This window comes from Sus scrofa, chromosome 1 (genome assembly GCF_054392235.1).
Source record: "Sus scrofa isolate SSC_HxYL_T2T_F1_AM1 chromosome 1, Sscrofa_HxYL_maternal_Yorkshire_Landrace_v2.0, whole genome shotgun sequence".
NCBI classification, from domain to species: Eukaryota; Metazoa; Chordata; class Mammalia; order Artiodactyla; family Suidae; genus Sus; species Sus scrofa.
In genome coordinates, this window is record NC_139383.1 from 212,321,071 (window position 1) to 212,348,998 (window position 27,928).

General features: G+C 40.5%; 1 long non-coding RNA gene across 2 annotated transcripts; it reads left to right on the forward strand.

The window, feature by feature from the left end:
- Positions 1 to 1,928: 1,928 nt before the first annotated feature.
- LOC146406985 (uncharacterized) lies at positions 1,929 to 27,803 on the forward strand. 2 transcript variants are annotated; one of them, XR_014820878.1, is made up of 4 exons: positions 1,929 to 2,050; positions 18,557 to 19,100; positions 19,304 to 19,373; positions 27,661 to 27,803. It is a non-coding gene; the product is annotated as an uncharacterized LOC146406985 (long non-coding RNA). The 2 variants fall into 2 exon arrangements; XR_014820877.1 differs by lacking the exon at positions 27,661 to 27,803 and having other exon boundaries at positions 19,304 to 20,177.
- Positions 27,804 to 27,928: the final 125 nt, after the last annotated feature.

A 27,928-nucleotide genomic window follows, 5' to 3' on the forward strand; every position in this document is an offset into this window, starting at 1 on the left:
ATTTTTGAGATTTTATTTGTCTTTTGCAGTTTGACCTTTTGGGTATAATTTTGCTATGATTCCTTTATTTTTTTATTTTTTGTCTTTTTGCCATTTCTTGGGCCGCTCCTGTGGCATATGGAGGTTCCCAGGCTAAGGGTCCAGGCGGAGCTATAGCCACCAGCCTATACCAGAGCCACAGCAACGTGGGATCTGAGCTGCGTCTGCAACCTACACAACAGCTCACGGCAATGCTGGATCCTTAACCCACTGAGCAAGGCCAGGGATCAGACCTGCAACCTCATGGTTCCTAGTTGGATTCGTTAACCACTGAGCCACGACGGGAACTCCAAATTCCTTTATTTTTTTACATAGCTTTTTGTTTTGATTTTTTTTTTTTTGACCACACCCATTGCATGTAGAAGTTGCAGCAGATCCTTAACCCTGTTGTGCCACAAAAGAACTTCCTTTTTTTTTTTTTTTTTTTGTTGTTGTTCAGAGTTTGATATATTTAATTTTTGGTGCTGATTCTGACATGCTGAGATGGTATTGTCCTGCTTCTACACTGCACAAGTTTTTTCCTTTATTGAAAAAAGGTTTCTGCCTTCTATGATGTTTGACCCTGTTGCTTTGTAATTAAATACATATTGGTTGGTTTTGATTTTTTTTGGCTGTGCCTATGGCATGTAGAAATTCCTGGGCCAGGGATCCAACCCATGCCATGGTAGTGACCTAAGCCACTACAGTGACAACACCAGATCCTTAACCCACTGTGCCACGAGGGAACTCCCAATAAATATTATTTAGCCAGGTACATTAACTGCTCCATCTATAGCCCCTAGGTTCAGCCTCATACATCCCACCTCCGTCCTTTTACTCTGTAATTCCAGCGTTGACAGGTCTTCTGGTAGTCATAAAACGGCTGACTGATGCTTTGCTATACTACTAATTAAATCTGGAATTCCTTCCGTACAGATATGGAAACTTTAGGTGACTGAAAGGATTGGAAATAGATCTTTATTTCATAACCTGATTTTTTTTTTAAAGGGAAATTTAGACTGTGGAAAAGTATTTAAAAGAGGGTAAAAACTTCACACACATAAGTGTCCTGTTAACATTTTATTTCTTGTTTTAATTTTTTCTGATGAGTTCAAAGATTAACTTTTGTTAGGTTTTCTGAGTATAAAAATAATTCCTGTACATAAGTGTAGGAAAATAAAAATGAATAAAAGGTGTATATTATCAGTGATTCCACATGTCAGTGATTCCACATGTCAAAGTTAACCTCTGTTAATACTAGGTATACTATGCATATATATACCTAATACTAGGTATACTATACATATGTACAGACGTTTGTCAAGTACTTTTTTTTTTTTTTTTTTTTTCTTTGTGGGCTGCACCCACGGCAGATGGAGGTTCCCAGGTTGGAGACTGAATCAGAGCTGCAGCTGCTGGGCTATATCACAGCCACGCAATGCAGGATCCAAGCCATGTCTGTGACCTACACCACAGCTTATGGCATCGCCAGATCCTTAACCCACTGAGCAAGGCCAGGGATTGAACCCACAACCTCATAGTTTCTAGTCGAATTCATATCCTCTGCGCCACAATGGGAACTCCTCAAATACTTTTCAAATATGCCAAACCTTAAGCTAAAATCAGGATGATAAAAGGAGATAACTTCAGTTTCCAAAGACACACACTGCTATCTATCATTATGGTTTTCTCTAAGTTTTCTAAAATGTGTACGTATTAGAATATATAAGGTGCTTTTTCCCTAATTATCAAAAGCATGTGCATTAAGAAAAAGAAATTCTGTTTTTAAACCAGACAAATCCATACTCAATTTTTTTCTTACTTGCAAAGTGTAGAATTTCTGTTGTTTACCTTTAAAGCAAACACATTTAATCATGTTCCAATTTTTCTGGTTTGTAATTTAAATTATCTTTTTCTGATTATAAAGATAAAATATGCTCCTACAGAAAATTTCATTGAAAATTACAGAAACATAGTATCAAGAAATAAAATCAGTGTTCTATCTGCAGCTCCACAACTGAAAGACCTTGGGGTAAGTTACCTCTCTAAGCTTCATTTCTTCATTTGCCTATGGGATTGGTGGTGGATGTTAAGCATATTTATATCACAGTAATAAGGAGATACTATTATAGAATGTGATTAGCATAAAACAGAATTTAGTAAAATGATAGTTGTTACTAATTGGCCATCATAATTTTTTACTTTAGTTTTATCTTAATGATTTTTACAAATTCTTTTATTTGAAAGTGTTGAATGTCTATACAATACTTCATCCATGAATGTGCCTTCATATTTTTTTCATTTCTCTATGGGTATATATTTAGTATCTACCCCTAATTTTTTAATTGTAAACCAAGATTTAATATTCTTTCATAAAATTTTGTCCATCTCTATTACCTTGTGGTAAATTCTGAGGAAAATCTGAGTCAAATAGTGTAGGCTTTTTTAGGCTCTTGGAAAAATATTTTGAGGAGTATGAAGATGCATTTACATCAGAATGTGTTTAGTGACTATTTCAAAGGAAATCTTGGCAGTTCTAGTTTCTTTCTTTTTTTTCTTGGCCACACCTGAAGCATGCAGAAGTTCTGCGCCAGAGATCAAACCTATTCAGCCACAGCAGAGACCCAAAGCCATAGCAGTGACAATGCCAGATTCTTAACCCACTGCACTACACTGGGGAATTTTAGCAGTTCTAATTTCTTATTGTTTGGATTTATATTTCCTTAATTAATGAAAACACTGAATTTTTTGCTTATTGAGCATGTGTACTTTTTCATATGGGAATCACTTTTTCCTATTTAAATGTCTTATTAGCTACAAAGATTTTTTTCCTTAATTTATGTCATTTTTATGAGGGCAGAACTATTCATTTTTTAAAAATTCAATTATAATTGACATAATAGTTTCAGGTGTACAATATAATGACTCAGTATATATGTATATTATGAAATGATCACCCCAAGTCTAGTAGACATCCATTATCACACATTACTACATAATTTTTTTCTTTTAATGAGAACTTTTAAGATTACTTACTTCCTTAGCAACTTACAAATATACATGGTAATACTAATATTCACCATGCTGTGCATTATATCCCCAGGATTTATTTTTTACCTTTTGACCACCTTCACTCTTTCAATTAAATGGTCAAATATGTCTTATCTTTTTTGAATTTTTTTCTTTTTACTTTTTGGGGGTTAGGTGGGTTTTTTGGTTTGTTTTTTGGCCTCACTCATGACACGTGGGAGTTTTCAGTCCAGGGACTGAAACTTCTCCACAATGGCGACCCAAGCCACTGCAGGAACAATGCTGGGTCATTTAACCCACTGAAACTCAAGGGAATTCCACATCTATCTTTTTTTTGCATTTTCACCATAATTTTGTGGTTTTTTACATCATACTGATGTTATATTTCTTGTCCTTTATTCACCTGCTTTATCGGTGCTTGTTCATAACATGCTGAGGTGGCATTTACTGATTGTCTCATGTTCACATAGATTTTATTTTTTCCGGTTGAAATGAAGATGAATTTTTAAAATACATTTATGAATTTTTTTGTTTTTTTTTGTCTTTTCTAGGGCCTCACCCATGGCATATGGACGTTCTCAGGCTAGGGGTCTTTCGGAGCTGTAGCTGCTGGCCTGTGCCACAGCCACAGCAATGCTAGATCCGAACAGCATCTGCGACCTACACCACAGCTTACGGCAACGCTGGATCCTTAACCCACTGAGCAAGGCCAGGGATTGAACCCACAACCTTGTGGTTCCTAGTCAGATTCGTTAACCACTAAGCCACGACTGGAACTCCTTAAAAAGTTTTTTAATATTAAGGATATTCATCTTGAGGAATCCCCTTGTGGCACAGCAGGTTAAGGATCCGGCATTGTTGCTGCAGTGGCTTGATATGCTTGCTGTGGTGTGGGTTTGATCCCTGGCCCAGAAACTTTACATGCCACAGGTTCAGCCAAAAAAATAAAAAGAATATTAATCTTTATTTTCTTTTTCTTTTTTGGTGGCATAGAGAGTTCCCAGGCCAGGGATCAGATCTGCTGAGGCAATTTTGCAGGCCTTGGGATCAAAGCAGCTGTTGGAATATAGATGATTTACAATGTTATATGAGTTTCAGGTGTACTGCAAAGTGATTCAGTTATACATGTATATGTATATACATTCCTTATTTTTTTTCGTTTTTGGCTGCACCCACAGCCTATGGGTGTTCCCAGGTCAGGGAACTGCAGCTGTGACCTACACGATAGCAGCAGTAATGCCAGTTCCTTAACATGTTGCACCACAGTAGGAACTAACATACATGCATTCTTTTTCCAATTTTTTCCCCATATAGGTTATTACAGAATATTGAGTAGAGTTCCCTGTCCTAATATAGCAGCTCCTTTTTGGTTATATATCCATTTTATATATAGTAATGTATATATGATAATCTGAAACTCCTGATTTCTCTCTCCCACCCATGTTTCCCCTTTGGTAACCATAAGTTTGTTTTCAAAGCCTGTGAGTCTGTTTCTATTTTATAAATAAGTTCATTTGTACCATTTTTAAAATTAGATTCCATATAAAAGTGGAATACCATATAATATTTGGCTTTCTCTGTCTTCACTTAGTATGTACTTTCTAGGTCCATCGATGTTGTTGCAAATGGCATTATTTTGTTCTTTTTATGGCTGCATAATATTACATTTTATATATGTACCACATCTTTATCTATTCCTTTGTCAATTGACATTTAGGTTGCTTCCATGTCCTGGCTATTGTGAATAGTGCTGCAGTGCATATATAGTTTTGAATTATGTTCTTTTTCAGATATGTGCCCTGGAGTGGGATTGCTGGATCATATGGTGGTTCCATTTTGTTTTTTTAAGAAACTTCATTACTGTTCTTCATGGTGGTTTTACTAATTTACATTCCCACCAGCAGTGTAGGGGGGTTCTCTTTTTTTCCACACCTCTCAAGAATTTATTGTTGGTAGATTTTTTGATGATGGCCATGCTCATCCAAGTGAGGTGATACCTTATTGAAGTTTTGATTTGCCTTTCTCTAAAAATTATCAGTATTGAACATCTTTTCATGTGTTTTTTAGCCATCTCTGTGTCTTCTTTGGAGAAATGTCTATTTAGATCTTCTGCCCATTTTTTGATTGGGTTTGTTTTTTGATAATGAGCTGTATGAGTTGTTTGTGTAGTTTGGAGATTAATCCCTTGTTGGTCTCTATGTTAGCAAAGATTTTCTCCCATTCTATGGGTCATCTTTTCGTTTTGTTTACAGGTTCCTTTGCTTTGTGAAAATTTTTAGGTTTAATCAGGCCCCATTTGTTTATTTTACTTTCATTAGGAGGTGGATCCAAAAAGATCTGCTGTAATTTGTTTATTTATTTTTATTTTATTTTATTTTTTTGTCTTTTCTAGGGCTGCTCCCATGGTATATGGAGGTTCCCAGGCTAGGGGTCCAGTTGGAGCTGTAGCTGTTGGCCTATACCAGAGCCACAGCAATGCGGGATCCAAGCCGTGTCTGCAACCTACACCACAGCTCACAGCAATGCCGGATCGTTAACCCACTGAGCAAGGGCAGGGAATTGAACCCACAACCTCATGGTTCCTGGTCGGATTTGTTAACCACTGCGCCACGACGGGAACTCCTGCCCATTTTTTTAAAATTTTATTTTATAACGATTTTTATTTTTTCCATTATAGCTGGTTTACAGTGTTCTGTCAGTTTTCTACTGTACATACAGTCACACATATATGTATACATTCTTTTTTCTCACATTATCATGCTCCATCATAAGTGACTAGATATAGTTCCCAGTGCTATACAGCAGGATCTCATTGCTTACCCATTCCAAAGGCAATAGTTTGTGTCTATTAACCCCAAATTCCGAGTCCATCCCACTCCCTCCTCCTCCCCCTTGGCAGCCACAAGTCTGTTCTCCAATCAATGATTTTCTTTTTTGTGGAAAGGTTCATTTGTGTCGTATTTTAGATTCTAGATATAAGTGATATCATATGGTAATTTGTCTTTCTCTGACTTACTTCACTTAGTATAAGAGTCTCTATTTCCATCCATATTGCTGCAAATGGCATTATTTTGTTCTTTTTTTATGGCTGAGTAGTATTCAATTGTGTATGTGTACCACACTTAATCCATTCATCTGTGGATGGACATTTAGGTTGTTTCTATGTCTTGGCTACTGTGAATAGTGCTGCAATGAACATGCGAGTGCATGTGTCTTTTTATGGAAAGTTTTGTCCAGATGTATGCCCAACAGTGGGATTGCTGGGACATATGGTAGTTCTATGTATAGTTTTCTAAGGTACCTCCGTACTGTTTTCCGTAGTGGTTGTACTAATTTACATTCCCACCAACAGTACAGGAGGGTTCCCTTTTCTACACACCCTCTCCAGCATTTGTTATTTTTTAATCAGGTTGTTCATTTTTGTGATGTTGAGTTGGATGTTGATGTTGCTGTTTATATATGTTGGATATTAACCCCTTATAGTTCATTATCACTTGTAAATATCTTCTCTCAATCAGTAGGTTATCTTTTCATTTTGTTGATGGTTTCCTTTGCTGTGCAAAATATTTTGTTTAATTAGGTCCCCCACTTTTTTGCCTTTATTTAATACACAGATTCTCCCCAAAAATATTGCCACAATTTGCCAAAAAGTGTTCTGGCTATGTTTTCCTCTAGGAATTTTATGGTATCCAATCTTACATTTAAGTCTTTTTTTTTTTTTTATATTGGACTTTATTTTGGTTATCTCAGTCTTGAAGCTAAAGACGGTGGGATTCTTTTTTTTTTTTTTTTTTTTTTTTTTCCTGTCTTTTTGCCTTTTCTAGGGCTGCTCCCTAGGCATATGGAGGTTCCCAGGCTAGGGGTCTAATCAGAGCTGTAGCCACTGGCCTACGCCACAGCCACACCAGATCCGAGCTGTGTCTGCAATCTACACCAGAGCTCATGGCAATGCCAGATCCTTAACCCACTGAGCAAGGCCAGGGATTGAACCTGCAACCCCATGGTTCCTTGTCAGATTTGTTAACCACTGCACCACAATGGGAACTCCACATTTAAGTCTTTAATCCACTTTGAGTCTTATTTTTGTATGTGGTGTTAGAGAATGTTGGGGGGGCAGTTATGTTTATTTGTTTTTCTGTTGTTGTTTGCGACACTTATGGCATGTGGAAGTTCCCAGTCCAGGGAATTGAACCTGTGCTGTAGCAGTGACCAGAGCCACAGCATTAACAATGCTGGATCCTAACCCTTGAGCCACTACGGAACTCTGAGAATATTCTAATTTCATTCTTTTATATGTAGCTGTCCAGTTTTCCCAGTATCACTTATTGACTAGACTGTCTTTCTCCATTGTATATTCTTGCTTTGTTTGTCATAGATTAATTGACCATAAGTTTGTTGGTTTATGTCTGGGCTCTCAGTCCTGTTTTATTGATCTATGTGACTGTTTTTGGGCCAATACTGTATTTTTTGATTACCGTGGCTTTGTAATACAGTCTAAATTCAGGAAACATGATTATGCCCGCTCCATTCTTCTTTCTCAAGATTGTTTTGGCTATTCAGGGTCTGCTATGTTTCCTTACAAATTATAAAATTATTTGTTCTAGGTCTTTGAAAAATACCCTTCATATTTAGATAAGGATTGCATTGAATTGTAGATGCCTTGGGTAGTATGATCATCCTAATAATATTAATTCTTCCAGGCCAAGAACATGGTATATTTTTCCATGTATTTGTATTGTCTTCAATTTCTTTCATCAGTGTCTTACAGTTTCTGAGTACAAGTATCCTATTCATTTTGATTTGATGGTAAATGAGATGTTTCCTTAATTTCTCTTTCTGATAGTTCATTATTAGTATGTAGAAATGCAAGAAATTTCTGTGTATTAATTTTGTATCCTGAAACTTTGCCAAATTCATTGATGAGCTGTAGTAGTTTTCTGGTAACATCTTTAGGATTTTCTATATATAGTATCATGTCACCTGCCAGCAGTGACAGTTTCACTTCTTTTCCAACTTAAATTCCTTTTACTTCTTTTTCTTTTCTGATTGTCGTGGCTATTTGAATAAAAGAGGCAAGAGTGGGCATCCTTGTCTTGTTCCTGATCTTAGAGGAAATGCTTTCAGCTTCTCACCATTAAGTATGATGTTAGCTGTGGGTTTGTTATATGGATTTTATTTGTTGAGGTAGGTTCCCTCTATGTTCACTTTCTGGTAAGTTTTTATCATAAATGGGTGTTGAATTTTATCAAGAGCTTTTCCTGCATTTGTTGAGACGATTATGTGGTTTTTATTCTATAATTTGTTAGTGTCACATATTACATTGATTCATGGATTTTTTTTTTTTGTCTTTTTGCTATTTCTTTGAGCCTCTCCTGTGGCATATGGAGGTTCCCAGGCTAGGGGTCCAATCGGAGCTGTAGCCGCCGGCCTACGCCAGAGCCACAGCAACGCGGGATCCTAGCCGCGTCTGCAACCTATATACCACAGCTTATGGCAACGCCAGATCGTTAACGCACTGAGCAAGGGCAGGGATCGAACCCGCAACCTTATGGTTCCTAGTTGGATTCGTTAACCACTGCGCCGTGATGGGAACTCCAATTTTTTTTTTTTTTTTTTTTTAGGATCTATTCTATATCTGTGGTCTTTTTCATTTCTGATTTTATTGATTTAGACCCATTCCCTTTTTTTTTTGAGTCTGGCTAAAGGTTTTTCAATTTTGTTTATCTTTTCAAAGCACCAGCTCTTGTTATTATATTTTTTAATGTGTTCATTCTGTCACACCCATGGCATTTGGAAATTCCAGGTCAGAGATCGAACTAGCATCACATCAGAAGCCCAAACTGCTGCAGTGACAAAGCCAGGTTCTTAAGCCACTGCACCACCAGAAAAGCACAGTAATAATGTCTTTTTTTTTTTTTTTTTTTTTTTTTTTTTCTTTTTTGGCTGCCCTGAGGCATATGGAGTTCCCAGGATAGGGATCAGCTCCAAGCCACAGTTGCAACCTTAACCCACTGTGCCAGGCCAGGGATCGATCCTGTGTCCCAGGGCTCCCAAGATGCTGCCAATCTCCAATCCTGTTGTGCCATAGAAGGAATTCCTGCACCAGCTCTTTCTTTTTTTCTCTTTTCCTTTTTTTTTTTTTTTTTTTGTTGATTTACAGTGTTTTGTCAATTTCTGCTGTACAGCAAAGTGACCCCGTTATACATATATATGTATTCTTTTTTTCATATTATTCTCCATTATGCTCGATCACAAGTGATTATAGTTCCCTGTTGCTATACAGCAGGATCTCATTGGTCATCCACTCCAAATGCAACAGTCTGCATCTACCAACCCCAAACTCCCAGTCCCTCCCATCCCTTCCCCCTCCCCCTTGGCAACCACAAGTCTGTTTTCAATATTTATGAGTCTGTTTCTTTTCTGTAGATAGGTTCATTTGTGCCATATATTAGATTCCAGATAAAAGTGATATCATATGGTATTTGTCTTTCTGACTTACTTCACTTAGTATTAGAGTCTCTGTTCCGTTCATGTAGCTGCAGATGGCATTATTTTGTTCTTTTTTATGGCTGAGTAGTATTCCATTGTGTATATATACCATATCTTCTTAATCCATTCATCTGTTGATTGAGCATTATTTTGTTCTTTTTTATGGCTGAGTAGTATTCCATTGTGTATATATACCATATCTTCTTAATCCATTCATCTGTCGATGGACATTTAGGTTGTTTCCATGTCTTGGCTACTGTGAATAGTGCTGCAAGGAACATAGGGGTGCATGTATCTTTTTCAATGAAAGTTTCGTCTGGATATATGCCCAGGAGTGGGATTGCTGGGTCTTATGGTAGTTTTATACTTAGTTTTCTGAGGTACCTCCATACTGCTTTCCATAGTGTTGTACCAATTTATATTCCCACCAACAGTTTAAGAGAGTTCCCTTTTCTCCACACCTCTCCAACATTTGTTATTTGTTGAATTATAATGATGGCCATTCTGACTGGTGTGAAGTGGTACCTCACTGTAGTTTTGATTTGCATTTCTCTAATAATTACTGATATTGAGCATTTTTTCATGTGCCTGTTTCCCATCTGTATATCTTCTTTAGAGAAATGTCTATTCAGGTCTTCTGCACAATTTTCAATTGGGTTACTAGTTTTTTTGCTTATGAGTTATATAAATTGTTTGTGTATTTTAGAGATTAAGACCTTGTCATTTGCATCTTTTGAAACTATTTTCTCCCATTCAGTAGGTTGTCTTTTTGTTTTTTTGTTACAGTTTTCTTTGCTATACAAAAGCTTTTAAGTTTGATTAAGTCCCATTGGTTTATTTTTTTTTTATTTCTCTTGCCTTGGGAGACCTACCTAAGAAAACGTTTGTATGATGATGTCAGAGAATGTTTTGCCTATGTTCTCTTATAGGAGTCTGATGGTATCTTAAGTCTTTAAGCCATTTTGAGTTTATGTTTGTGCATGGTGTGAGAGTGTGTTCCAGTTTCATTGATTTCTGTGCAGCCATCCAGTTTTCCCAGAACCACTTGCTGAAAAGACTGTCTTTTTCCCATTTTATATGCTTCCTCCTTTGTCAAAGATTAATTGACCATAGGTGTCTGGCTTTATTTCTGGGTTCTCTGTTCTGTTCCATTGGTCTGTATGTCTGTTTTGGTGCCAGTACCACACTGTCTTGATGACTGTGGCTTTGTAATATTGCCTGAAGTCTGGGAGAATTATGCCTCCTGCTTGGTTTTTATTCCTCAGGATTGCTTTGGCAATTCTGGATCTTTTATGGTTCCGTATAGATTTTTGGATTGTTTGTTCTAGTTCTATGAAAAATGTTGTGGATAATTTGATAAGGATTGCATTGAATCTGTAGATTGCTTTGGGTAGTATGGTCATTTGAAGGATGTTAATTCTTCTAATCCAGGATCATGGAATATCTTTTCATTTTCTTGAATCATCTTTACTTTCCTTGATTAATATTTATAGTTCTCAACATATAACTATTTCACCTCTTTAGTCAGGTTTATTCCTAAGTATTTAATTTTTGATGTGAGATTTTTTAAATGTATTATATTTTTATATTCCTTTTCTAATATTTCATTGTTGGTATCAGAAATGCAACCAACTTCTGAATGTTAATCTTATAACCTGCTACTTTGCTGAATTCGTTGATCAGTTCGAGTAGTTTTTCGGTAGAGTCCTTAGGGATTTCTGTATATAGTATTGTGTTGTGTGCACAGAGTGACAATTTTACCTTTTCTCTTCCAAATTAGATAACATTTATTTTTTTTTATTTGTCTGATTGCTGTGGCTAGGACTTTCAATACCATGTTGAGCAAATGTGGTGAGAGTGGTCATCCTTGTCTTGTTCTAGATTTTAGTTGGAAGGCTTTCAGCTTTTCTCCTTTGAGGATTATATTGGCTGTGGGTTTGTCATAAATGGCTTTTATTATGTTAAAGTATGCTCCCTCTATACCCACTTTGGTAAGAGTTTTTATCATGAATGGATGTTGGACTTTGTCAAATGCTTTTTCTGCATCTATTGAGATGATTGTATGGTTTTTGACGTTTTGTTAATTGGTGTCGGACATCGATTGGTTTGCATATGTTGAGCCATCCTTGAACTTGGGATGAATCCCACTTGGTCATGGTGTATAATCTTTTTTATATGCTGTTAGATTTGGTTGGGTGAAATTTTGAGAATTTTTGCATCTATATTCATCAAAAATATTGGCCTGTAATTTTTTTTGGTAGTATCTTTCTGGTTTTGGTCTTAGGGTGATGGTAGTTCTTTGGAAGTGTTCCATCTTCTTCAGTTTTTTGGAAAAGTTTAAGAAGGATGGGTTTAAGTTCTTTGTATGTTTGGTAGAATTCGCCTGTGAAGCCATCTCTCTTTTGTTGGTAGAGAGTGTTTTTTATTAAATATTTAACTTCATTTCTAGTGATAGGTCTGTTCAGTGGATCTATTTGTTCTTGATTCAGTTTTGGCAGGCTATAAAAGTCTCTAGAAAGTTGTCCATTTCTTCTAGGTGGTCAAATTTGTTGGCATATAATTGTTCATGGTATTCTTTTATGTTTTTTGTATTTCTTCAGTATCTGCTAAGATTTTACCTTTTTCTCTTCTTATTTTGAGTTCTATCTCTCCTCTTGTTAAGTCTGGCCAGAGGTTTGTCAATTTTGTTTACCCTTTCAAAGAACCAGCTCTTGGTTTTATTTTTTTCTGTTGATTTTTGAATCTCTATTTTATTGATTTCCTCTCTGATCTTTATGATTTCCTTCCTCCTGCTGACTTTAGGTTTTGTTTGTTTTTCTTTTTCTAATTCTTTTAGGTGATGGATTAGGTTGTCAATTTGAGAGTTTTCTTCTTTTCTGAGGAAGGCCTGTATTGCAAGAACTTACCTCTAAGCACTGCTTTTGTGGTGCTCCATAGATTTTGAATGGTTGTATTTTCATGATCATTTGTCTCAAGGTATTTTTAATTTCCATTTTGATTTCCTTGTTGACCCACTGGTTTTTTAGTAGCATCTTGTTTAGTCTCCATGTGGTCAGTTTTTTCTCATTTCTTTTCCTGTGGTTGATTTCTAGTTTCATGTGATTGTGGTCAGAAAAGATACATGAAATATTTTCTGTACTCTTAAATTTCTTGAGGTTAGTTTTGTGCCCCAGTATGTGGTCAATCCTTGAGACTGTTCCATGTGCACTTGAAAAGGATATATATTTGGATTTTTTTTTTTTGATGTAATGTCTTGAAAATGTAAATTAAGTCTAACTTTTCTATTGTGTCCCTTAGGATCTCTGTTTCCTTATTGATTTTCTGTCTAGAGGATCTGTCCATTGATACGAGTATGGTGTTAAATCTACTATTATTGTATTCCCATCAATTTCTCCTTTTATGTCAGGTAGTATTTGTTGTATGTATATGGGTGTTCCTATGTTAGGGGCATATTTATTGATGAGTGTAATATCCTCTTCTTGAATGGATCTTTTTATCATTAAATAATATCCTTCTTTGTCTTTCTTTATGGCCTTCATTTTAAAGTCTGTCTTGTCTGATATGAGTATTGCAACTCCTGCTTTCCTGTATTTTCCATTCACATGAAATATCTTTTTCCGTCTCATTTTCTATTTATACGTGTCCTTTGCCATAAGGTGAATCTCTTGTAGACATCATATTGTAGGCTCTTGCTTTTTTATCCAGGCTACCACTCTGTCTTTTGATTGGAGCAGTCCATTGACATTTAAGCTAATTTTTTATAAATACGTAATTTATTGCCATTTTACACCTTGTTTTCCAGTTGATTCTGTTTCTCCTTCATTTCTTTCTTTTTTTTTTTCATTGGGTAATTCCTTTTATTTTAAGCTTGTTTCCTCTTTTTATTTTTTGTGAATGTAATGTTTGCTTTTGATTTCTGATTGTCCTGTTTTTCAAGTATGTTAACCCCTTCCTACATCTGCTTGCTTTAGCCTGATAGTCATATAAGCTCAAATACATTCTAAAAAAAAAAAAAAAAAAAAAAATCTTTATTTTGTTATTTTCCTTCCCCACATTTTATGATTTTGATGTTCTTTGGTTGTTCCTTCTGTTTATCATTGGTTTTACAATAGGTTTGTTTTTTTTCCATTTACATCTGTATACTGGCTTAAGTGATTGCTTTCCAATTGTGACTTCCTCCATCCTATTTCTTCTTACTCCTTTTTTATTTAGAGTAGCCCTTTCAGTATTTCTTTTAGCATGGGTTTAGTACTGCTGTCCTCTTTTAGTTTTTGTTTGTTGGAGAAATTATATATCCTATTTTAAATGATATTCTTGCTGTGTAGAGTATTCTAGGCTGCAAATTTTTCCCTTTTAGAACTTTGAATATATCTTGCCACCTCTTCTGGACTGTAGTGCTTTTGTAGAGAAATCAGCTGATAGCCTTATGGGGGTTCTCTTATAATAACTCTTTGTTTTTCCCTTGCTGCCTTTAGAATCCTATTTAACTTCTATCATTTTTATTGTAATATGTGGTGTTGGTGTGGGCCTGTTTGGGTTCAACTTGTTTGGAGCCCTCTGTACTTCCTGTATCTTGATATTTCCTTTAGATTTGAAAAGTTTTCAGACTTAATCTCTTCAAATGTATTTTCAATCCCCTTTTTCTTCTCCTTCTAGAATCCCTATTATGTGTAGATTGGCCTGCTTTATATTATCCCCTAGATCCTCCTGTGTTGCTTTCACATTTTTTCATTGGGTTTTCTGTCTGCTGCCCTGATTGGGTGATTTACATTATTCTACCTTCTAAGTCAGTAATTCGTTCCTCTGAATTATTCATTCTACTCTTCAGTACCTTTAACTCAGCTTGTGTCTCTCCAAATGAATTTTCTAATTTTTCTTGACTCCTCCTTATATTTTCTAGTTCCTTTCTAAAGTGATCTGCATTACTGTTCATATCCACTCTTAATTCCTTCATATTTGCCCTTAATTCCTTCAGTATTTTCACTGTCTCCTTTTTGAACCCAGTGTCTGTAAGAATGCAGAGGTTTATTCATTTTTTCCTCCTTCAGGTGAATTCTATTCTTTTAACTGGGAGTGGTTCCTGAGTTTCTTCATTTTGCTTATATTTTTCTTATTCTGTGAGTTTAGGGAAGACAACTACTGTAGTCTTGGAGGGCTGTTTATGTGTGTGAGCACCCCTGGGTATTTTGTGCCAGTTTACTTTTTATTTTTAGGGTGTTGTGCATGCTTCCATGGAGATGGAGGCAATGGGCAGGGCTAGTAGCTAGTGCTTGGTTGCTGGGCCCTTGACAGTGGCAAGGACCTGCAGGAGTGTGGCACAGGCTGCTCCTAGTTGCAGGGCCCTGGGGAGTAACAGTGATCAGGTAGGTGTAGGTGGTGCCTTTAGTATTTGGCAATGGCAGCAGCACTATGGGTGCATTCCCAAGGGAGTGAGAGCAACAACAGGGTGTGCTCTGTTGCACTGCACTCTTCTTTGCTGACCTATGAGGTGCCTGAGCAGCTGGTGGTGCCTGTTTATAGACCCTAGTGGTGGCATGCCACACCCACCTCTGGTTTCTGAGATGACTGCTGTGGTTTGCCCCTGCCACCTATAGACCACACAGGGGGTGCCACGTTAGCCCCCCCGCAACCTTCAGCCCACACCAGAGGTACCTGGCCACCCATGGCCTGCACAAGAGGCTCCCTGTTGCCCATAGCCCATGCAGGTCTCTCCTTGCCACCTGTAGCCTGTTCCAGAGGTGCCCCATCCTCTGAGAGCCCTTGCCTGTGCAGGGAAAAATATTCTTCCCCCTCTTGCCCTTGCTAACAATGTTGCCTTGCTTCTCCTGCAGGCCCAGACCTCCTCCCCAGGTTCCCTTGGATGTGGCACTCAGCCCCCCAGCCTATGGCGCACCATTCCCTATCCCCTCAGGCTGTCTCCTCATAGCCCACCCTGGTCCCCTCCCTGGAACTGACCTCCGGAGCGTTAAGTCTCAGCACTTAGCCCCTGCCTGAGTATCTCATGTTGTGGTGTTGGGGGCAGTGGTACAGATCATCTGTACGGCTCTCACTCTGCTCTGCCCTCCTCAGTCCAGCTGCTATGCATTTCTCTTCAACTTTGAAGTCCTTCTGTCACAGCTGATCTCCCTATGAGGTAGGTAGCTTCCCAGGTTGTGGGTTCCTTTCCTCTTTAACAGCTCCTGTCAGGAGTGCTAGTCCCATCCTGATTCCTTTTCTTTTTTTTTTCCCCTTTTGTTCTACCCAGTTATGTGGAGGGTTTCTTCCCCTTTTTGGAGGTTTAAGGTCTTCTGCCAGCATTCAGTACATGTTCTGTGCAAATCATTCTACATGTAGATTGTTTTGGGTTTTTTTGATGTGTTTCTGGGAGAAGGTGTGCGCCCATGTCTCACTCCTCTGCCGTCTTGATCCTCCCCTACAATTTTTAAATAATCATGTCACTTCCCTTCTGGCCTATAGATTTCTGCCCAGAAAACCAGCTGAGAGTCTCACAGAATTCCTTTGGATGTTGTTGCTTTTCTCTTGCTGTTTTTAATCCTCTTTATTTTTCCTCATTTTAATTACAATGTGTCTTGGTATGTTCCTTTTGGAGTTAATCCTCTGTGGGACTGTGTGCTTCCTGGACTTGAGTAACTTTTTCCTTTCCCAGGTTAGGAACATTTTCTTTCTCTTTCTCTTCTCATTCTGAGACCCCTGTAATGTGAGTGTTAATGTGCTTATGGTTGTCCCAGAAGTCTCTCTTAACTGTCTTCACTTATTTTCATTTTTCTGTTCCGCTGCAGTGGTTTACAGTACTGTCTTCAGGTCACCGATCCAGTCCTCTGTATCATTTTAGTTTACTGTCTGCTCCCTCAAGTGTATTTTTCATTTCAGTTATTGTATTCTTCCATTCTATACATTTTATAATTTTTGTTAAAAACTTCTAATTCTCTCTCCGTGCATCCATTCTTCTCCCAAGTTCTTTGATCATCATTACCCTCAACTCTTTCTCTGATAGATGTCTGTCTCCACTTCATTCTTCTTCATCTGGAACATGTTCCTCAGTAACCTCATTTTCTCTGTGTCAATGACCTTGGAGAGGTGGCCTTCTGTAGGAAACATCCTATGCCTCCTAGTAGTGCACTTGCCTCTCATCTTCCCTGCTACGTGCTATAGGCATTCCTCCTATGATGGTTGTGTAGGTCCTTCCATTGTATTAGGTTGACTATGTCTGGTAGGTTTGGGTAGCTCCCAGTGTGATTGGTTGCCAGGCCCTGCCTAGTGCAGAGGCTGCCACCTGCTGGTTAGTGGGTCTTTGTCAAGGCAGCTGACTGCAGAATTTCAGGGGGGCAACAGGGCAAGTTCTGGCTCACTGGTAGGTGGAATCAAGGTCCAGAAGACTCGGGGGCTGTTGCCTGCCTGCTGGTGGATGAAGCTAGGTCCTGGGGTTAGTGTTGGACTACTGGCAGCCAGAGGCAGGTCCTAGAGTCTGGGTGCAGGGCCCAGGGATCCCAGAGCTGGTGTCATATGACTAGTGGGTGGTTCCTGACAGTTGGGTACAGGGTCCAAGTTTTCCACAAGCTTGTTTTTGCCTGCTAGTGGGCATGGCTTGGGGCCAACTTGTCCCAGGGAAGGGTGTGCCAGCTGCAGGTAGACTAGGGTTGTTTTTGAGTCTGATATCAGCCCAATGATGGGTGGAGATAGATGGTGGCCCTCTGATGGGTAGAGCCATTTCTAAAGATAGTGTGGGTGGGGGTGGAGATCAGGAAGTCCTTGCATGCCCTGTATGCCAATTGGTGAGATGGCACTCCTAACCAATTAGTTGCTTGGCTTCAAGTGTCCTGGTGCTGGCACCCATGAGCTGATGGTGCCAGGTCATGGCACTAATGAGTTAGAGGATCTCACCATAGTATCCGCCTGCCTTAGTGACCATGCAATAGAAGGAGATCCAAAGTATGGCTGCCACCACTGTCTTATGTTGCCAGGGTTAGTTGCAGCCACCACCTACTCTCTCGGAGACCCTCTAAGACCAGCAGGTATGTCTGGTGCAGGCTCAGCTGAGCCCCATTGCAGATTTTTTGTGCCCTTTTAAAAGGGAAGTCTGTTTCTCCAATCCTTTGGGACCCACAAAATGAAGCACTGACCTTCAAAGCTAAATGCTCTGTGGGCTCAACTACTTGGTGCAGAACTCTCAGGGTGGGGAGACCAAGATGAGGCTGAGAAGTTAGTGAGAGAGACCTCTGCAGTGTAACTCTTTTCTAGCTTATGGGTCATCCACCCTGGGAGTATGAAGTTTGGTTACATCCAAGACCACCTTTTCTACCTCTCTCCCTAGAGGCATCACATCACTGCTACTAACCAATCTTCATCTACAAACAAGTTGGTAGCTGGATGTTCTATTTGAAAAAAAAAAAAATCACTAAAACTGATTGTTCTTTTATGCATAATCTCACTTCCCTGATGCTAGATATCATTTCACTGATGTTGCTGGACAAAGACCTTTCCATTTGGAGAAACGTGCCGTTTGAGAATTTAACCTGAGCGATGCTGTTTTTGAGGTTACTGCAGATGGTGGTCACACAAGAAAAATGTGCAACCTGCTACTCCTAGCTTCTATTTCCACACACAAAGAGTGACTCCTTTTCCTCTAGCATCCTTTATTGTTTCACCATCCACTTCTGGCTTTCTTAAGAGCAGGATCACAAAAATCTCAACAATACTCCAGTTCACCTTTAATGGCAGCTTCTGTCCATCTGCTAGGTATGACCAGACACCACAAACCTTACTTATGCCACAGTCCCAACAGTTCCATTATCATACCCATGTTGGGCATTTAACCTTAAAAACTGCTTTTATTAATACCAAAGAGAATGCTGAGAATTACTGTTCTCTCATAGATGAGTATTTTTCTGATCCATCTCTCATCATCATCTAGGCAGATCTGAGCCACATGGTCACTTTGATATAACAGAGCACCAACCAGATGCAAGAGTGGCTTTTCCTACACTGCCTTCTTGATTTATCCTTGCATTATATTTTGCAGGAAAAACAGGAACATCCTTCTCCTTCGTCCCCTTGCATTGGTAAACACAAGATTATGTTCCTAACAGACCTGTGTAAACCTATGTAAAAATCAGCACAGTGGGGGAGGCTCGATCAAGATGGCAGAGGAGTAGGATGTGGAGCTCGTCTTTTCTCACAAACACATCAAAAACAAACAAAACAATCACCTACATAAAGAATGATTTTCAGAGAACATCTGCTGAACACTGGCAGAAGGCCTCAGACTTCCAAAAAAGCAAGAAATCCTCTGCATGACTGGATAGAACAAAAGTAAAAAAGGGCGAGAAGAGAAAATGAAATTGGGATGGGACTGGCATTCCTGAGATGGAGTGTGAAGGAGGACAGGAACCCACCACCTGGGAGTGATAACTGATGGGGAGATCAGATGGGACAGAAGAGGAGCCTCGAAGCCTCAGAGAAAAAACACTGGAGGAGGGCTACATAGTTGATCAGTGCCAGCACCTTGCCCAATACAGCCTGAGACACTAGGGCAGGGCCTAGATGCTGAGGCTTGGGCAACAGAGGTCAGTTCTGGGGAAAGGACTAGGTTTGACTATATGGAAACAGCCTGAAGAAGCTAGTGAGTGGTGCACCACACACCCAGGGCTTTGGGGAGGAGGGCCTGGGCCCCACAGAGAAGCAAGGCACCAATGCTGGGGAGTGGGAGAGGAGGGGGAGGGGCAGAACCACTGCAGTAACTTCATTCTCTCCATATCTTTGGCTTCAGGTGGCCGGGTGTCTGTTGTGCAGGCTACAGGGGCAAGTACAAACCACCATAGCCATTTTGGACGCAAGAGGTATGCATAATCTGCCAATACTGAAGGTTCTCCCACTAAGCACTGCCTGCTGGCCCAGTCACCCCAGGTTTCCCCATCTCAGAGGGCTCTGCAACAGAGCACCACCCAGTACTTATACTTCCCTGGGAATGCACATTCCCTATCATAGCCACCACCAAGTCCTCGAGGCACTGCTCCCACCTCTCTGAGGGTCACTACCATTGCCAAGGGCCCTGCAACCAGGAGCAGCCTATTGTACCCACCATCCCATGGGTGACCCCCATTGCCAAGGACCCAGTGACCAGTGCTGCCTGCAGGTACTGCCTGTCCTCTCCCTGGAAGCACCTGCAGGCCATACACCTGTACACATCCTATCCAGGAGATAATGGCCTGCACACACTGAAGAAAGAGAAAACATCCAAACTAAAAGCAACCCTTGTGCCAAAAAAAAAATAGTTAACCTTCACAAACCACCCAGGGACGCTTCTGCATATAAATAGCCCTCCAAGAATACAGTAGATAATTGTTTTCCCTAAACGAACAAAGTAAGAAATATATAAGAAAATGAAGAACAGGAGGCATTTCCAGTTAAAAGAATGGGAGAATTCTTTGAAGTAGCAAACAAACAGACCTATGCAGTCTAAGACCAATTTCAAAAAGGAGGTAATGAAAATACTGAAGAAATTAAGAATGGCTAGCTAGCAATTTTGAGAATTTTTGCATCTATATTCATCAAAGATATTTGCCTATAATTTTCTTTTTGGGTAGCATCTTTGGTTTTGGCAATCAGACCAAAAAAAAAGAGAGAAAAAATATATATGAAAATTGGAAGAGAAGAGAGAAAATTGTCAATATATTCAGATGACATGGTACTACATATAGATAACTCTTAAGGACTCTACACAAAAACTATCTGATCAATGAATTCAGCAAGTAGCAGGATACAAGATTAACATTCATAAATTGGATGCATTTCTGTATATTAACAATGAAATTTTAGAAAAGGAACATTAAAAAACAATACCTTTTAAAATATCACCCCGAATAAAATACTTACAAATAAACCTGAACAAGGAGGTGAAAGACTTTTATGCTGAAAACTGAAACCTTAAGGAAATTAAAGCATTTTCAAAGAATGGAAAGTTGTCCCATGTGCCCGGGTAGTAAGAATTAATATTACAATATTGTTAATAATGTTATTGAGACCCAAAGCAATATACAGATTTAATGCAATCCCATCAAATTACCTATTATTTTCCTTTTTCTTTTTTTTCTTTTTATTAGCTGCCCAACAGCATATGGAGTTTCTGGGCCAGGGATCAGATTTAACCACAGTTGCTACCTACATCACAGCTACTGCAGTGCTAGAACCTTAACCTACTGGGCTGGAAGTGAACCTATGTCCCAGTGCTGCAGAGATGCCACTCATCCTGTTGCACCATAGCCAGAACTCTACCCATGACATTTTTCAAAGAACTAGAACAAATAAACAATTTATATGGAACCATAACAGACCCAGAACTGCCTAAGCAATCCTGGGGGAGGGGGAGGAGCAGGAAGCATAATTCTCCCAGAGTTCAGACAGTATTACAAAGCTACAGTAATCAAGACAGTGTGGTAATCGTACAAAGACAGACATATATGAAACAAAAGAACAGAATAGAGAGCCCAGAAATAAACCCAGACGCCTGTGGTGAATTAATCTTAGACAAATATGGCAAGAATGTAAAATGGGAAGAAGTCTCTTCAGGAAGTGGTGCTGGCAAAACCAGACAGCTGCATGTAAATTAATGAACCTAGAACACATCCTCACACCATACTCAAAATGGCTTAAAGACTTAAGCCATTGTTATGTTTAAAGACTTAAACATAAGACATGATACCATGAAAAATGAAAAAACCCACAGAATGGGAGAAAATAATTGCAAACAATGCAACCCCAAATGGCTTAATCTCCAAAATATACAAACAACTCATACAAGTCAACAACAACAAAAAAAAAACAATAAAAAAAATGGGCAGAAGACCTAAGTAGACCGTTCTCCAAAAAACACAATCAGATGACAGTAGGCATCTTGATAAGATCTTTAGCATCTCTGATTATTAGATAAATGCAAATCAGAAGTACAATGAAGTACCACCTCACACCAATCAGAATGGCCATCATTGATAAATCTACAAATAAATTCTAGAGAGGATGTGGAGAGAGAACATCCTACGCTGTTGGTGGGAATGTAAATTGGTATGACCACTACGGAAAGCAGTATGGAGGTTCCTCAGAAAACTAAATACAGAACTACCATATGACCCAGCAATCCCACTCCTGGGCATACATTTGAACAAAACTAATTCGAAAAGATACATGCACCTGTGTGTTCATAGCAGCACTATTTCACAATAGCCAGGACTTGGAAACAACTTAATGTCCATCAACAGATAAATGGGTTAAGATGAAGTGGTACATATATGCAATAGAATACTACTCTGCCATAAAAAGAATGAAAACAATGCCATTGGCAGCAACGAGATTATTATACTAAACGAAGTCAGAAAGAGAACAATATCAGATAATTATCACTTATATGTGGAACCTAAAATATGGCACAATGGACCTATCTACCAAACAAATTCACAGAGATAACATTCTTGTGGTTGCCAAGGGGGAGGAGGAAGGGGGCTGAACAGGATGAACTGGGAGTTTGGGTTTATTGGATGAAAGCAATTACATTTAGAATGGATAAGCAATGAGGTCCTACTGTAGAGCAAAACAAAGTATATCCGGTCACATGGAATAAACCAGGATGGAAGATATTATAAAAAGTGAATGGGAGTTCCTGTCACAGCGCAGTGGAAACAAATCCGACTAGGAACCATGCATGAGGTTGCGGGTTTGATCCCTGGTTTTGCTCAGTGGGTTAAGGATCTGGCGTTGCCGTGAGCTGTGGTGTAGGTTGCAGACATGGCTTGGATCTGGCATGGCTGTTGTGTAGGCTGGCAGCTGCAGCTCCAATTAGACTGTAGCTTGGGAACCTCCATATGCCACAGGTGTGGCCCTTAAAAGACAAAAAAGAAAAAAAAGTGAATGTATTTATATGTATGACTGGGTCATTTTTCTGTACATCAGAAAATAGCACATTCTAAATCAACTATAATATATAAATGTGAAAAAAGGCCAGCAATGTACACAACACTCATACCCAAATCCCATGATTTGTTTTTCTTTCTTTTTTTTTTTTTGTTCTCCCACACCCATCTCTCCCCCGACCCCATAACATTTGGAGTTCCCAGCCCAGGATTCCAGTCCCATTGGGACCAAAGCTGCAGCTGTGGCCATGCTGGATCCTTAACTCACTGTGCTGGATAGAGGATCAAACCTGCATACCAGAGCTCCCATGACACCACGGAGCCCATTGTGCCACAGCTGAAACTCCCTAAATCCCTAGAAATAAGATCATCAAAAGCACTGATTTTTGAAGACTTTTTGGCAGATGAGAAGAACAGATAAGATGGGCTTGGCTTGGTTACTTTTTGGCTGCACTCATGGCATGAGACATTTCCTGGGCTAGGGTGTGCAGGAAACAGATGTGCTATAGAGGCAATGCAGGATTCTTAACTCTCTGCGCCACAAGGGAATACCAGGCTTGGCCTCTAAGAGTAAAAAAATAAACCACTTACAACCAAAGAGCAAGAGAAGCAGGGGGAGACTGACAAGCTTTATCTTCCAAAGATGATCACAAGGCTCTCCCATCCCCTATGAACCTTGAAAACATTGCCATTTCTCATCAAGTTGAATCTGCCTCAACTCTCTTTAAATATGGGAAGATTGGGTTGGGCTGCTTCCCGCAGGTCTCCAAAGCTGCCCTGCCTGGGGGAGAGGGAGAGAGGGGGAGGGGGAAAGGGAGGGGGAGGGGGAGGGGGAGGGAGAGGGGGAGAGAGAGAGAGAGAGAGAGAGAGAGAGAGAGAGAGAGAGAGAGGAGAGAGAGAGAGAGGAGAGAGAGATACCAGCACCTTATTGAACAGGGCACCTTAAGCAAAAGGTCCAGGAGCGCCACCCAGTGGACGGCATGCAGGACATGGCAGCGCTCTGTTACTTGAGGGAGAAGGAGTGAATAGATAGATGTCACATTGGCTCACCAGTTACAGAGCAGAGGCAGGTCCCTCAAACCCCTCAGGTTAAGGGCCAGCCCCAGGACAGATATTTCCCTTTAATGCAACTGTGAGTGGAGCCATTCTGGCCTAAGGAGGAAAACAATCACCTGCTGGGTCAGGGGGCAAGCAGGTTCCTGTGAGTAGGGTAGAGGTGAAGCAGGGCCAGGGGTTACAAAGAGCAAGAGAACAGCCAGCTTGGGTGACCTTAACCACACACCCCACCCCTACCTACCCTGCAGGACCCTTTCCCTCTTGGTCTGTCCCTCTTCTGAGATATCCCTGCGCAAGGTAGGAACACGTGCAGTACAACTAAATAGCACAAATGCAATACAAACAACAGTAGCTAAAAAGGATCTAGACTAAGCCAGGTCCTTGGCATGTGGGACAGAAGAAAGCAAGTCTTTGGTTGTCCCCACATGGTCACAGTGTCAAGTTATTTCCCCATGGCATCTTGCTGCACATCTAGTCAGCAGATTCATTTTGCAGCGATGCACCATTGTGCCCCAGTTACCCAGTCCAGGACCAGATTTCCTCCCCTCAGGCTAAGGGGTGAATCTTCTAGGAGAACATTGCAGGGAGGTCATGGCCATTAAGCAAAATAAACGTGGTACTGGCATTCTGAGATGATACCACCCCTGCCTGTGCTTTTTGTCCTAGCCTGCAGTACCCACCCTCCTGTCCACCCTCAGTCCCCAGAGCAGGTGCCAAATACTGGAGCCTTTCAGTGAGCCTGGCAGCATCAGGCTTGGAGGGCAGGTGGAAATTCCAGAGTTCATAATTTTTACTGGCCTGTTCCTGAACTTTATGGCCAGTAAAGTAGATTCCTTGGTCACTATCGATGTCCCAGTTGAGGCAGTTAGACAACAGTATGGCCTTTCTAAAAAAAGATGAGAGACGGTTCTGGACAAACAGGGCTTACAGGCTACAGAGCAAAGGTCCTGAGGTCCTGAGTTATGGGATAAGTTGTGGGCAAAGAGGTTCTCAGAAATTAGTGTAACCTAATTTCTGTCACAGTAAGGAGTATAACTTCTTGACACAGACCTGAAGCTCAACTATAAATTTTAACCTTCTCTGTTTTTGTGCTTTCTTGCCAAAGACTCTCATGTAATTTCTTTCCCTTAGCAGAAGCACTCCCTAATCCTTAGAGGCACCATGGAGTCTATTGCTATCGATCAAATAATGAGGATTTCAGAAATTATCAGTGATCATGAAACCAGTCCTGTCCTTTGTTATAAAATTAACTTGCCCCTTCTACTCAGGGAGCTGGCTCCTTTCCCCCTCCACCTTCTCCCTTGTGCACAAGCTATCTCTTATAATAAAAAGCTTCACTTGCCTAAGAGTCCTGTGGAAGACATATTCACTTCTGTGGTATTGCTGCCCAAGAGCTGGAAGAAGCCTGGTAACAATGGGAGTCCTGTTGATTGTACACAGCTGTTCTAGACCCTGAATAGTCGTGGGGTTTTGCATTTTTTCTATCACTCATGTAGGCCTTTTGTGATGTCTTCCACCAGTTAGGCTGCATAGATCTGCTGTTCTGTCACGCTGTTTCATCGCTCTGCCCCCCTTCCATAGCTGGGACCAGAAGCTTAAGGGTACTCTTACCATTTTGCCATTGCCACAGGCCCCAGGGATACTCTTTCAGGTAACTGGCCATACCAAGTTCACAAACCTGTCCTGAGTTAATGCCCCTAAAGTCTGTTAATTGTTTAGGGTAGTAGGATGGGGGTATTATTTGACTGGAGAGCACCCAAGTATTTGATAGGAAAGCCAGGTCCTTGCCATTTATCTGCATTCATCAGCCATCCCTGTGTAGTCAGATCAACCAGGAGCACAGGGCTGCTACTTTCAAACTGAAAAGAGTCTCTGAGTTTAACAGGCTATTAGCATCAGTGGCTACTGCCTGTCTATAATTAGGTACGGGAAGACATCCCTCATGGCAGACAGCCTCCACCGGGCCCCACATGCCAGTGGACGACCATCTCAGGATTCCTTCACCCCTATCCCAAACTCCGTTTTCCGGCACCTCAGCACTCAGGGGAGTTTCCTCAACCTCTTGACTGGCTTGCTACTGTTGGGCTGCATCCCATGGGCCTGCAAGGCTTACAGCTGCCCAATTTTAAGACCTAAGAAAAAGCCTGGAGAGAGTGGCAGAGACATCAGTGGTTGATTGGACAGGGGATCTTACACGTCAGAAGCAAAGGTCCTGGAAACAACACCCCATGGTGAGCAGCAACTGGCAGGTGGTACAGGACAGCCATCTTTGCTACTGGGGGGAGGAGACCATTTATAGGGGAAGTGACGTCAGGTAGGCCCACCAGTTAGCTGGGAAGCCAGCAGCTGGGGCACATTACTCACAACTGCTCCTGTTAACAACCACCATGAAGGCAGATGTTTCCCTTTAATGAATCAGCAGGAGGAGCCATTATAGCTTAAGGATTAGAACAATCACCTGCTGGGGCCGGGGGTTGCAAGCCAATGCATGTGAATAGGATAGAGGTGAGACAAGGATGGTGCAAGGAGCAAGAGAACAGCCATCTTGAATGTCCTCACCATACAGCATGCGAGTGGCTTGTAAGAATTTGTTGGCTATAAAGTTCTATGACTTCCAAGGTTAGCTTAGGGCTTACTGACCTTAGCACCACAGACATTTGGTGGCAGATAATTCCTTGCTGTGAGGCACTGTCCTGTGTGCACTGTAGGATCTCTCTCTGTCCATGAGATGACAGTAGCAGCCCTTACCACTGGTTGTAAGAACCAAAATGTCTCCAGACATTGTCCCCCAGAAGTCATCTAGTGGGGTGTGCTCCTGAGGCCCTAGAGATTGTGAAACAGAGATATGCCATTCCTGCTGTGCCCTATACACATCCCTGACTCACAGACTGTGTGAGATAAAATAATTATTATTCAGGGTGAATAGAATTTTTTTTTTTTTTTTTTTTTTGCTATTTAGGGCCACATCCATGGCACACAGAAGTTCCCAGGCGTCGAGTTGGAGCTGCAGCTGCTGGTCTGCACCATAGCCACAGCCATGGGGGATCCAAGCTACATCTGCGACCTATACCAGATCACCAACCCATTGAGCAAGGCCAGGGATCAAACTTGCATCCCCATGAATACTAGTAGGATTAGTTTCCACTGAGCCACGATGGAAACTCCCTTTTTTTCAAAACTATAGTAATGCAGACAGAAATTTTGGATTGTGCGTGGAGTGCTATAAAAAATAAGCTATAAAATAAAATAGTGCTATAAAAAACAAGCTCTATTTATCAGGTCATACTGAGTATGAGAATGTAAAATCCTTTAAGACTTCAGAGAGATCTAGGTGGGGATTTCCTGTTGTGTCTCAGCAGTAATCTGACTAGTATCCATGAGGACTCAGGTTCAATCCCTGGCCCCACTCAGTGGGTTAAGGACATGGCATTGCTATGGCTGTGGTGTAGGCTGTCAGCTGCAGCTCTGATTGACCCCTCACATGGGAACTTCCATGTGCTGTGGATGCAGCCCTAAAAAGACCTCTCCCCCAAAGGAAGATCTAATGATATCTCAGAGACTCTTTCAAAGAAACAAAAGGCCTTCTGAGGGTCTGAGGGAGAGCCTCACAGATTCTCTCCATTAAGCAACAGGGCTCTCTGAAAAACCAAGCTGCTGTCTCATTGCAGACTCATAGGTAGCTCCAAGTGAAAAAGGGTATGTGTAAAGAGATTTGTGGGGGAGACAGTTATCTAACGGCATTCATTATAAATGGATATATAGCAAACCCACTAAATGTTTAAACCAATTATACCAGTTTAGACCGAAAGTAATAGCATACAAAAGAAAGAGGCCTTCCCTTCTTTTCCAGAAAGGACGTGGGCTGAGAAGTCTATGCAATTAAAAACATAAACCACTTCTTGTGGAAAAGGAAGGATAACTTAAAAGGCAGAGCCAAGAAACCAGAAAGGAGAAAAATCAGCCACAAAGAGTAACTCCCAGAGAGTTAGGGCTGAGCTCTAAGCTGAAAATTGACACCACTTGGCCCAAAAGATTCAGAGTTACAACAGGCCAGTGACTGCTATGGGCTGTCTGTTCTCATTTTGAGTGGGACTCTCTCTTGTGTTATCTTCTGCCTGCCTCACCATTGTATGTTGGGACTAAAGGAATAAATAACCTCTCTATTTAGATTCCAGGGCTTCACACTGAGAAGAAGGGCACTCAAGGAGCAGTGCCCAGAAGCTCTATCCACAGCTGGATCTGACAGAGATGGTGAAACTCTGAACTTGGATTTTTGGCAGATGCCATAATAAAAAGAGACTTTGGAAGGTCTTGAGGAGTGGTGAATGTATTTTACACGTGAAAGGGTGTGATGTTTTGTGGACTGTAGCGAATGGTATTTTCCAAAGGTGATAGCAACAAGATTCCTCATTTCACATATCTTTCTAGAATGTTGA